The sequence below is a fragment of the Anomaloglossus baeobatrachus genome, chromosome 4 (genome assembly GCF_048569485.1).
Source record: "Anomaloglossus baeobatrachus isolate aAnoBae1 chromosome 4, aAnoBae1.hap1, whole genome shotgun sequence".
Taxonomy (NCBI): Eukaryota; Metazoa; Chordata; class Amphibia; order Anura; family Aromobatidae; genus Anomaloglossus; species Anomaloglossus baeobatrachus.
Window position 1 is genome coordinate 390,250,543 of NC_134356.1, and position 13,934 is coordinate 390,264,476.

Below are 13,934 nucleotides of genomic sequence, written 5' to 3' on the forward strand. Positions count from 1 at the left end.
CAGGCCCTCCAAAAACACAGGGACAAGGACCTTATCCGGCCAGTCCAGCTCTGCGGCCAGTGTCCTAAAGTGTACAGCAAAGTCCCCGACTGAAGCAGACCCTTGCCGAAGTCGTAGGAGGCGCAGCGCGGAATCGTGGGTGACTTGAGGCCCGAGGAACACCATTCTCATGGCCCCAAGATAAGCTGCTAAGTTATTCACCACACGATCTCCGCGCTCCCACAACGGCGTGGACCACTTCAGCGCTCTCCCTGTGAGCAGGGACTGGACGAAGGCTACCTTCGCCTTCTCGGTAGCGTAAAGAGTCGCGGACAGCTCTAAGTAGGTGGTAACCTGGTTTATAAAACCACGGCACTCAGAGCTGTTGCCGCTAAAGCGCTCTGGAAGCGCAAGGCGAGGAGACCTTCCGCCCAATAGCACAGCCTGGGTAGCCGCCTGGGTGGCGACTGTCGTCAGAGTAGTCTTATCGGAGGAAGACTGCTCCACTGCTGCCAATCGTGACTCCAACTGCTGCACATAACGCAGCAACTGCTGCTGCTCTTCAGCCATAGCCAGACCTTTGGCGCGACCGTAATGTTACGAGGGGGACCCGGGGAAGCGTGCCAAGATGGGAAATGGACTGCTTCCGCCGGTCAAGGTCCACTGTGCGGTGTAAGGGACCGCCGCTATGGTGGGTGAAGAGTGAGCGGGTTGCTGCTAGCGATCGTCTGGAATGTCACAGACGATCTATGTACACCGATCTGCCCTAACCCGTGAGGGTTGTATGGCACAGATCTCACGGCTCGGTGTACCTGTTGCACGGGGAAGCACAGAGGTGCCCACGCACGTGTGCCAGTGGAAGTCACGAGAATATGGCACGAGGGTAGCACAGAGGTGCCCACGCACGTGTGCTTTCAATAACCAGGTGAGTCCAATGGAGACTTGAGGAGCTCACCTGGGACAGGAACACGGCCTGTTGACGGGGGTACTGTCGGAGCAGCAAGGCAGGAACACGGCCTGCAAACGAGGTACTGCCGGAGCAGCAAGGGCCAAGCCCACAAGAGACAGTAATGCCTGAGCAGTGGCATGGCAGCACGCTGCCAGACATCCAAACATAGAAGGACGGTTGCGCGCCGCCATGATGGCAGGGGAGGCTTTTAAGGAGGTGCAGCTCCACCCGAGGGCGGGCGCGAGGCGGAGATGACGGACTTGACCCAATCAGGGTCCACGACGTCCCAGCCTGGCCAGTCAGGATTCACCACGTCACCAGCCTTGTCATCAAGCCGTGTGACGTCAGTGAGCGAATCAGGACCCACCACGCATTGCACATGCTCACCCTCCTGCCTCTGGGAAATAGAGGCGGGATCCTCGGTCTCACAATGTGGAGAGATAACGGGAATCTCACTGCTTCCCTGAGCAGTAAACCTCTGCACATTGCGCAGCCTTGCAGACCTTCGGGGCCGCTGAGCAGGAGAGTCTGCGGCAGGCCAGGAATGGGAGACCGCTTCACTCCTTGTAACAGGAGAACCACTAGGTGTCACCCTTCTGCTGCCTCTCTGAGAAGGTATCTCCTGCACACTGCGCAGTCTGGCAGACCTTCGGCGCTGCTGAGCAGGAGTGCTCGTGGCAGGCAAGGAATGGGAGACTGCCTCAGTCCTTGCCTCAGGAGAGCCACGAGATGTAACACTTAAGGCCCCGTCACACTAAGCAACATAGCTAGCAACATCGCTGCTAACGAACAACTTTTGCGATGTTGCTGTGTGTGACATCCAGCAACAACCTGGCCCCTGCTGTGAGGTCGTTGGTTGTTGCTGAATGTCCTGGGCCATTTTTTAGTTGTTGCTCTCCCGCTGTGAAGCACAGATCGCTGTGTGTGACAGCGAGACAGCAACAACTAAATGTGCAGGCAGCAGGAGCCGGCTTCTGCGGAGGCTGGTAACCAATGTAAACATCGGGTAACCAAGAAGCCCTTACCTTGGTTACCCGATATTTACCTTCGTTACCAGCCTCCCCCGCTCTCACTGTCAGTGCCGGCTCCTGCTCTGTGCACATGTAGCTGCAGGACACATCGGGTTAATTAACCCGATGTGTGCTGTAACTAGGAGAGCAAGGAGCCAGCACTAAGCATTGTGCGCTGCTCCCTGCTCTGTGCACATTTAGCTGCAGCACACATCGGGTAATTAACCCCATGTGTGCTGTAACTAGGAGAGCAAGGAGCCAGCGCTGCTCAGTGTGCGCTGCTCCCTGCTCTGTGCACATTTAGCTGCAGCACACATCGGGTAATTAACCCGATGTGTGCTGTAACTAGGAGAGCAAGGAGCCAGCGCTAAGCATTGTGCGCTGCTCCCTGCTCTGTGCACATTTAGCTGCAGCACACATCGGGTAATTAACCCGATGTGTGCTGTACTAGGAGAGCAGGGAGCCAGCGCTCAGTGTGCGCTGCTCCCTGCTCTCTGCACGTGTAGCTGCGTGAGCTGGTAACCAAGGTAAATATCGGGTTGGTTACCCGATATTTACCTTAGTTACCAAGCGCAGCATCTTCCACGCTGCGCTGGGGGCTGGTCACTGGTTGCTGGTGAGCTCACCAGCAACTCGTGTAGCCACGCTCCAGCGATCCCTGCCAGGTCAGGTTGCTGGTGGGATCGCTGGAGCGTCGCAGTGTGACAGCTCACCAGCAACCTCCTAGCAACTTACCAGCGATCCCTATCGTTGTTGGGATCGCTGGTAAGTTGTTTAGTGTGACTGGACCTTTAGCAGAGGTCATTTTCACACCTTCAGGAACCCTAAAGGAGCCTACCAGATGTCTCCACATGATTCCGGCCCAAAACATGACTCCTCCACCTCCTTGCTGACGTCACAGCCTTGTTGGGACACGGTGACCATCCACTACTCCATCCATCTGGACTATCCAGGGTTGCTAGACACTCATCAGTAAAAAAGACTGTTTGAAAATTAGTCTTCATGTTTGTCTGGGCCCACTGAAACCATTTCTGCTTGTGAGCACTGGTTAGAAGTGGCCGAATAGTAGGTTTATGCACCACAGCAAGCCTTTGAAGGAACCTAAACATTGAGGTTTGAGGGACTCCAGAGGCACCAGCAGCTTCAAATATCTGTTTGCTGGTTTGTATTGGCTTTTTAACAGCTGCACTCTTAATCCAATGAACTTGCCTGGCAGAAACCTTCCTCATTCTGCCTTTATCAGCACAAACACATATGTGCTCAGAATCAGCCATAAATCTCTTCACAGTACGATGATCATGCTTAAGTTTTCATGAAATATCTAATGTTTTCATCCCTTGTCCAAGGCATTGCACTATTTGATGCTTTTCAGCAGCACAGATATCCTTTTTCTTTCCCATGTTACTTGAAAACTGTGGCCTCCTTAATATTGTGGAACATCCAGTTTTCCATTTATTGGGCTCACCTGGCAAACTAATTATCACAGATATCTGAGATTGATTCCAGTGATCCAAAGAACCCTGAGACACAATATCATCAATGAGTTTCATTGAAAAAAAAAAATAATCACTATGACACTTAAATCCAATTTGCATAATAATTTGGAACATGGTGTATATGACCTCATCATGATAAATATGACCTCATCCTGGTTACCTGGGCCCCATCCTGGTATATATGTCCATATCCTTGGCCCCATCCAGGTATATACAGTATGTATACATGTTCTTATCCTTGTCCCTTCCTGACATATACAGTCTCTGTTCTGTTTCTAATGCATAAAAAAATTCTACTCACCTTCCCTGGCTCCCATTTCGCATGGCGTCCTTCTCTGTAGCCGGCATGCAATGGCCAGCAGTTGACATCAGCCTGCGCGTCATGGGACATGATGTCACTGTTTGGCTGGCAGCATGTATTTCAGCACAGGGACCCAGGGTCTCTGTACTGCAATGCATTTCAGCTGGATGTGAATTCTCAGATGCATATCCAGCTGAAGTAAGTATTGGGGTTGGCGGGCAAACTCCATTCCCGGGCCTGGTCCGCATCACTGGAAACAGCATGCTGAGAAGCAGACGTCTTGTGAGGCATACATGTATATATACATTAGTGCCTATTTCAAATACATTTATATCCTGTATACAAGGGAAGGAGAATAATCATGATATAGTCCAAATAGATAGAGGTATTGCAGATGCTGGCTGTTCACACCATGTCATCCCATCAGGTGGATGAAATCTGGAGAAGTGTGAGCTCAAATAATAATAGCCAAGAAAAAAGAGGGTCATGTTATACCCACAGAGCTGCAGTGAGAAGAAGATTATGCCATATGACGTTCAAGTGTGCAGGACAAATCTGCTGGAGGAGAGCACTATGTAAGACTGTATGAACCTATTCCAATAATTACCATGATGTCTGTTAGGGGTAGCTGGAAAGGCTGTTATACTCACTCAGATGCATATCAAAATGGATGCATAGGAAGAAGATGTGTACCGCTTATGGTGCTGAGGGGTGCAGCGTGAATCTGCTGGAGAGGAGCCCTGTTTGATGAGGAGGGAGACTACTTTTCGTAGGCAATAAACACGATCACACATAGCAACTGAAGCAGCCATGTTGACCCAGAAGTGATGTATTGCGTTTTTTACGGGTAGCGTCCATGCGGCTATTGTGGTGAAGTCACAGGATGTAATGTGTCTTGCATTCAGAAGGAATCAGGATGTGTGGCGACAGTTACGTGATGCGAAATATCATTGCTATAGGAATAATAGACTGTATGAATCGAGGGAGAACTGTCAATGAGGCGCTAACATCACAGGAAGTGATGTATCGGGCAGCAAGGTGAATAAATGGTACTGAGGAATAAAGGCAAGAATACTGCTATTGAGTGATATGTAATTTAAATTAGGGAAACAATGCACCATCAAAAACACCTGAAAACATCAAAAAGCACCTGGAAACATCACATTAGATATGAGAAGACTAGCACTACTATTGGCAAAAATACTAATGACAACTATGATGAGATGATAATGTATATAAAAAAATGATGTCTAAATGAACTCTGTTAGAGAAAAGTACCTAAGGAATGGGAATAAGAATAAACAGAGATGAGAAGGAATGAACTGAGAAAAAAGGGGACTGATACGTATACATACAAAAGAATAAAAGATCAAATAAGAATAAGAAAAGTAAAATTAAAAATAAAAATGGAAAAATGGGATGGAAGCATCAATGGTAAATAAAAATTAGAAATACAGATTTGAAAAAAGGGAGGAAAATAATAAAATATATGTTGTGAGATTGAATATGAAACAATTACATTAAATTAGCGTCGGACTGGGGTGTCTGGGGCCCACCAGAGGATCTGACTTTAGGGGTTCACCCTAAAGCGATATGCAAATACCTGTTAGCCGTTATCCCTTTTATCGTGGAGCATCGACTGTGAAGCACAGGCGGCGCCTGCATATCTCCTGTGCACACACAATTACTGATGTACAATTACAGTAGTTTGCAGTAAGGGGGATCTTTGGTGACAAGTTATCACCGATCCACAGGTTAGTCAGGTGATAACTTATTGAATGAATGGATTAGGGGTCGAGTCGGACATGAGCTCCACTTTCAAGAGGATAAAAGTTGCACAATCAATGCTGGTCCCAGCAATCGGTCCCTATAGATGAATAATTTATCACTTATCCTTAGGCCACGTTCACACGTTCAGTATTTGGTCAGTATGCTACATCAGTATTTTTAAGCCAAAAGTAGGAGTGAGTTAAAAATGCAGAGGTGTTTCTATTATATTTTTCCTCGGATTTTACTACTCCTGGTTTTAGCTACAAATACTGAGGTAAAATACTGACCAAATACCCAACATGGGCACATGGCCTTAGAATAGGCGATTACTTAGCATATTTGCTACAGTGTAATAGTCACAGGACAGGGAGGGGTTAAATGTTCACGTATTTAATCTCTACTGGAAATAATCTTCCCTTTATTGATAGAGAAAAAAAAATGTCCTCCAGACACAACAAAATCCACTCTACCAAGACCTATAATACCACATACAAGGGAGAAATACCACCACACCGTGACCAATAACATATTACCACCACATAGTAGCCAAAAACAACCACATACAAGAGAGAAATACTGCCACACCATAATCAGAGCACATAGCGACCGAATATTACCACACACAAGAGAGAAATACCTCAACACTATGAACAGACCACATAAATGACCAAATAATACCACATACAACAGAGAAATACCACCACACTATGACCAGACCACATATTACCACCACTACAATAATGATCTTGAATAAAAACCACAATACTAATAACACTAACATTACCATCATTGCCATTATGCACAGGAGCTCTGTATATAGTGTCAGTGTACAGGTAATACAGCGATCACCAGTGACATTGATTAGTGACATTATACACAGGATCTGTGTATATAGTATATAGTGTGTGTGTACATGTAATACACTGACTTATCAGTGACATATCTAGCTGAGGTTATTCATCTTCGCTTTTTCTCTTCATCCGTCGTTGACCACCATCACTTCTTACTGCCATGATGCAACTCTGCAGAAAATAACACACAGTCACCTATAGATGATAACTCCCAGAGCACATTCCTCACTTTTCCCCCAATTTCTACACCATGGGTGGCACAGCACTGGGTTGGTGGCACACAGTACTAGGGGCGTACACAGCAGCAGGAGGCTCACAGCAGCGGGAGGCAGGAGGCTCACAGCAGCGAAAGGCTCACAGTACTGGGAGGCTCACAGTAGCGGGAGGCTCACTGCGGCGGGAGGCTCACTGTAGGGGGAGGCTCACAGCAAGGGGAGGCTCCCAGCAGCGGGAATCTCACTGCAGTGGGAGGCTCCCAGCAGCGGGAGGCAGGAGGCTCACAGCAGGGGGATGCTTACTGCAGGGGGAGGCTCCCAGCAGCGGGAGGCAGGAGGCTCACAGCAGGGGGAGGCTCACTGCAGGGGGAGGCTCACAGCAGGGGGAGGCTCACAGCAAAGTGTGGCTCCCTGCAAGGGGAGGCTCCCTGCAAGGGGAGGCTCTCAGCAAGGGGAGGCAGGAGGCTCACAGCAGGGGGAGGCTCACAGCAAGGTGAGTCTCACAGCAAAAAGAGGCTCTCAGCAAGGGGAGGCTCACAGTAGGGGGAGGCTCACTGCAAGGGGAGGCTCACTGCAGGGGGGAGTCAGGGGGAAGCTCACTACAGGGGGGAGGCAGAAGCGCTTACCTGGTGCCTGCACATCCTCTTCTTCCGTACGGCCCCAGTGATGACAGAATGTCAGTGAGGTGCTGAGGAACTCTTCTGCCTCAGTCCTGGCACTGCACCATTCCAATGTATGCGCAACTGAAAGACGCATGTACATTTGAATATGAGAGGGGAAGTCTGCAGGTCCTGCACACACCTCATTTTGTGCAGGCCTGAGGACTCCCGCACTGCAAGGACTTTTGGTGAATCACATGACTGTGGTGTCACCACACGTCCTGCTACAACCCGGAAACTGCAGAGATTGCACAGATTATTCTGTGCGATCACTGCAGTTTATGGTGGAAAGGCTGGGGGCCAGTCAGAGCATGGGGGCCCAGTCTACCCACTATACACCCCTGCCCAGCCCGCAGTAACACGCCCGGTGTACCCCGCACAATATAAAGCATGGGGGCCCACCGGAGGATTCTCTGGTGCTCCGCTGGGCCAGTCCGACACTGAATTAAATATTAAATGGCAACTACCAGTTCATGGGATAAATGGTGTGGAATCAGCACAGTCTTTTCTGCAAGAAACAGGGAATATAAATCAAATTGTCAGAGAAGTATAATAGTTCCTATTAAGTCCCCTGGGTCCAGGGTGTCCAATGTGTGGATCCAGAACGATTCTTGCTTTTTCAGAATTTTTAATCTATTGCCACCTCTTCTAGGTGCTGTAATGTGTTCCAGCATCTAAAATCTGAGTTGTGATACATTGTGTCGTGCTATCACAAAAAGGTGTGACAGCATAGACTACGAACATGGAATTGTAGGTGAAATATCCCTTTATCTCTACAACTTGACCAGTATGAGGATGGAAGAAAAGGTTACCCTTTTGTACATTGCAGCATTGTTGGCAATGCAGAAATGGAAATGTACCACATCTAGGAGTACCTAAAAATTATTGTAAAGGCATTGTTTTTGTCTGAACCAATATCCAATTTTACTAATTTGTCACGAAGATTAACCGATCTACTAAAACATGGTAAAAATGGTAATTTAAATTCCTCTATGTGTGGATAACTATTTCTTAGGAGAGAACAATGTTTACGTATAGCGTGTAATTTGTATTAGGAAGGGTGGAATGTATGGTAGAAGGGGATCCGTTGACTCATGGATCTATCTTTTCTGGTCACTGCGTTAATATTCATCCATTGCATCTTGGGTGGATAATTCCTCTCAAAAAATTTAGATTTCCTTTTGTCATGTCTAATGTGACGTGTTGTTGGTTTGGTAACAATACGGTCTACTTGGTTAAATTGTAATCGCAGAAGAGATTTATTAGTAGTCAAAGGGTGGCAACAGGAAAAATGCAGTAAACTACAGTGCCTTGCAAAAGTATTCGGCTCCCTTGAATTTTTCAACCTTTCCCTCATTTCAGGCTTTAAACATAAAGATAGAAATTTTAATGTTATGGTGAAGCTGACCTGGCACCTTGGCCCCATCGGCTACAGGCAAAGAGAGTCCATGTGGGGATGGGGGTTTTTCTTTGCAGCGACACCCATGTTGTACGGCCAGGAATTAGCCACCGTTCGAGATGTCCCTCTCCCCTGGGGCTGATGTTACCGCAGCTCACATAGTCCAGCACCCCACAGGTGGAGCGAGCCCCGGGGAGGACGGTGGTGACTGGGGAAGGGCCGTTGGCGCCGAAGTGCAGGGCGGTGGCACCGGCAAATCAAAGTCTCCCACAGGGGCTGCAGTACAGGTGTTTTAATCACAGTTCGTCTACTGCACCTGCAGAGTAGTGGCCATCATCGTGATGGGCCCCAGCCAATCCCGGATAAATCAGAGGTCACCACCGGTGTTGTGAAGCATGTGAGCTCTTCCTCCTTGCGCCTTGTAGTGTGGAGCATCGTGGCGTGAAGCTACTTGGGCCCCAGTGTCCTTGGCTTTATTTGCCGTCCCATATGCAAGCAGCGCGAAACTTGTTATGGACCCGACCATGGTCGTGGCTCCTGTCTCTATAAGCTGCTGGTGCTCCGGGACTTTTGGTGGTGGGCAATGGGTTGTGAAATCCCCTTTCCCTGCAAATTCCAGTACTCGATTGTGAAGTATGTTCTACCCTAGGGCTTCTGCACCCTGTGTGGCGCCTGTTCCGAAGGGGCTGTTGGGGCTCATCCTCTGGCTACCGTATGAACTCCTCTGTCTCACAGCTCCACCTGGTTATCTCCTGCTTCTCTTTCGGTCTGATCGGTACCCGGTTGGCCTCTCTGGGAAAAGTCGTTCAGCATCCCCCCCGAGGCCTTGCTCTTCTCTGCCTCAAGCTGTTCTCTCTTCTGCATACAAACTGTTCTGAGGTAAAACTCATTCTGAAGTGAAACTAAGTGTGTTCGCTCACTTCCCAGGCAGCCCCCACCTTTTTGATGACTCACCAGTGCTGGGGAAATACCCGTTACTATGGTGTCCGCCTGTGTTGTGTAACTGCTGGCTGACTGGAAACCACCTACTGTAAGTGTATTGTGTTAGTGAAAACCAATGGTTAACCTTTTCTTACCTGGGATTAGCATTGCATCTTAAGTCAAATGCAATACAGTGTGGCGACTGAAGCCTCAGGGGCACCACATGGTCACACCTCCTGTGGCTGAAGGCTTTTTCTTTGTGAAAAAGAAGGATAGTGGACTGTGTCCATGTCTGGTTTTCCATCAGCTTAATCAGATTATGGTTCAAGACCGATATATGTGATGCTGCGCATTCCTGACCTATTTAACCAGATTTCTGGTTCTAAATGGTTCTCCAAACTAGATCTCAGGGTGGCCTATAATCTGATTTGGGTCCGACAGGTAGCTGAGAGGAAGACAGCATTCAATACGCCAGAGGTTCACCTTGAAAATCTGGTGATGTGTTTTGGTCTGACCAACGCGCCTGTGTTTTTTCAGCACTTTGTGAATTAAGTATTTAATCACCTGTTGGGAAAAGTTGTTATCATTTACTTATATGATATTCTCATTTATTCACAGGATTGTGGCTCACATTTGAAACATGTCAAACAGGTTTTACAGATCCTCAGGTAGAACAAATTGTACACAAATTTAGAGGAATGTGTATTCACCGTTCAGGAACTTCTGTTTCTGGGTTACATAATTTCCCTTTCTGGTTTTAGGATGGATACCTCAAAGTTGCAGGCTATTATGAAATAGGAGTGTGCAAAAAATGAAGATTTTCAGCTTACCTATAGCTGGTGCCTCAGGGCTTCGGAGTGGTGCACGGATTCTTCCAGACAGGCCAGGTCCGGTATGGCAAACAGGCAGGAGAGAGGAAAAGAAGTAGATCCAGCACCAAAAATGTATATATAAAATAAACAAACTTTAATTCCATTATTGTTAAAAAGAAATCAAAAAAACGCACTACATATTAAAAAACTGCAAGCATAGAAACACCTGACGCGTTTCGGACAAACAAATCTCCTTCCTATTATTTAATGGGACCATCCTGAGAACCTGAAAGTACTGCAACATTTCTTAGGGTTTGCAAATTATTACAGAAAGTGTATTAGAAAAATTTCTGCCATTGCAAGACCTCTGACTGACATGACGAAAAAAGGATTTTTCTAACTTCTCAGGGTGTGTTATACCCTTATGAGTGTCTTTCAAGATGTTTTGCATCTCTTTCTAAGGCATCGCATTCTCGTCCATCAGGTTGTTTGCTACCATTCAGTGTTCTGCTCTCACTTAGGGTTTAAATCTTCTCACTCATCGGTGTTTCATCTACATTCTAATGTACAAACAGATCACCCACATGTGTGAACGACGTCCTATACAAGTCTAATGTGTGCAATTTTAATACTAAGCAATCACCTCCTCCATGGAATAGCAATTTTTGTGAGTGGTTGCTACATCAGTGTTTTGCACCTGTGTTGCTTCTATTTTTTTTAAGGGGTTTTGCTGTATCTTGTTAGTGCATTAGATTCTTTGGCTTGGGCAGGTAAACACTGTTGCCTTTTCATTGCTGTGAATTATTTTTTTTGAGAAAATTTAATTTCTCTTTTTGTGGTTTAGCGATGCGTCTTTTTTCCAGGAGATGCAGTATTAGTGCATGAATTTGGTGTATAAATTTCACCATCAAATCTGCAAGTGGTTTTTTGCCAGGAGATGCAGGTCTCATTGAACTAACTGAGTTCACCTGAGGGGAGATCACTGAATTCAATGAGTTCACCTGAGGTGAGTTTACCTACAGTCACAGGTGGGGTATCGTGGGAACCTTCAGCTGTGACCATAGATAAACTCAGTCATGTCCCTTCTCACAGTTGTGGCTCAGTCAGTGTCTGCCTGAAGCCGTAGCAAATGGTCATGTTCTGTAATGTGCCCGCATGCTGTGACTTCAGGATGTACCAGAGCCATAATTGTCATGGATTACGTTGGACCTGGGTGTTTGGTGGGTTAATAAATTGGAGAAAGAGGGTGTTTTTTGTATGTTATTTCAATTAAAGGATTTTTTTGGGGTGTTTTTGTTTATTTCTTTTGACTTACAGGAATAGTAATGGGGGTTTCATAGACACTATACATTACTAATCTAGTAGTTAATGGCAGCTGTGATCTGTCATTAACCCCTTATATTATCCTGATTGCCACCACTTCAGGGCTATTAGGATGATCCGGGTAAATTGCCAGAATTGTCACATCGAATGGATGAAAAAATTTAGGGCAGCTGCAAGCTGCTATTTTTAGGCTGGGGTGTCTCAATAACCATGGGCTTTACAAGCCTGAGAAAACAAACCCCAAGCTGTCAGCTGGGTATCAAAATGGAGGGGACCACATGCCAAGTTTTTAGATTGTTTATTTAATTTTTGTTTTAAAAAAGCACATAGGGTCCCTCTTATTTTGATACACAGCCAAGATAAGTGCATGGATGGCGGCTGTAGTCATAGCTGTATGCTTTATCTGCACTGAGTAAAACACTATTGGGGGACCTTACTCCAATTTATTTTTTTATTTATTTTTACACCACAATAGAGATGCAAGCAGCATGTGTGATTCCAACCAATCACAGACGCTGTTACGGTTGCTGCGAGCACAGGAGACTATGTCCAGATTTCTTGCTACTGCACATGTGCGAGCGCTGGAGACTAAGTCCAGATTTCTTGCTACTGCACATGTGCGAGCGCTGGAGACTAGGTCCAGATTTCTTGCTACTGCACATGTGCGAGCGCTGGAGACTAAGTCCAGATTTCTTGCTACTGCACATGTGCGAGCGCCGGAGACTAAGTCCTATCTTGGAGCCATTGCACATGTGCGGGTGACATCATCGCTGACACGAGGTCACATGTCTCTGACACCTTCTATGCCGATTGGGCGCTGGTCATGTGCTTGTGACGCCTTGCTCGGTGATAGGCCAGCATGACGTCACTCCTGTCGTTCTGGCAGCGGATTGGCTCTGGTGTCCTCCATCTTGGATGAGGCACAGAGTCTATATAAGACCCTGACACACGCCGCATGGTGCTCAGTCCTCTTGGTTCATGCATATGAGTAGACGCTCTGTGCGCGTTCCTCTAGGCATTCCTCTGTCTATGCTAGGTGAGCGCTACCGGCAGGGTAGCGTTCTTATACCTTACAGCTTCGGCTGCTGTCCGTATCCTTACCTCTTAGGGGAGCGGACATAGGCAGGTGCCTGAGGCACATGGTCTGGCTGGGCCTTGTGATTCTACTCGTAGGTGGACGTTGCCGCTAGGGTAACGTTCCTTATACTGCGTCTGGCAGTTGTTCGTATCCTCGCACACTAGGGGAGCGAACAGAGGTAGGAGCTTTGTGCGGCTTACGCTGCTGTTCGTCTCTTTTGCACCACTAGAAGAGCGGACCTAGGCAGGTGCCATATCTAGTGGTTCGTGTCCTCGCACACTAGTGGAGCGAACGCAGGTAGGAGCTTTGTGCGGCTTATGCTGCTGTTCGTCTCTTTTGCACCACTAGAAGAGCGGACCTAGGTAGGTGCCATTTCGCACACATTGCCTTTGTCTCTGTGATTATTAACAGAGATCATTCCACACACCCTCCAAGTAAGGGAGGAATTGCTTTACTTACTTATTATATTTACTTACTTATTATATCCTTCTGTGAGTTAACAGAGGTATTGCACTCTGCCATAGTCTGCAGCAAAGTCTTTGCACGGTGGACCCTGACTGTCTGATACTCCTTTCGGTTATTATCAGACAGCCCCCCGTAACAGACGCTGTCACACATGGTGTGAGCGCGGTCTGATTGCAACTAATCACAAACACTGGGACTGACGGTGATTGGGGAAAGCAATGAATACGTTTGAGAGTTAATGAGCAGAGCTGGAAGTAATCTTACAGTCGCGGGGAATGTTGGCAACTATAACGGTCCTGCTTCATTGCCTATTTTCTTCCTTTTTCCTTTATTATTTTATCTTCCCCTATGCTTCATGGTTGGAACTATGATTTTGGGGTTGCACTCATTCTTGTTCTTCCTCCAAACACGGCGAGAGGAGTTGATTCCAAAAAGTTCTATTTTGGTCTCATTTGACCACATGAACTTCTCCAATACCTCCTCTGGATCATCTAGATGGTCATTGGCGAACTTTAAACTGGCCTGATGTGACCAGGGGGACCTTGTATGCCCTGCATGACTTTAATCCTTGATGGTGTAATGTGTTACTAATGGTATTCTTTGAGATTGTGGCCTAGCTCTCTTCAGGTGATGTGTGCAATCACAAGGATGGCACATGGATAGCACACGGAGGACACACAGCTGACACATATGTACACATGCATAG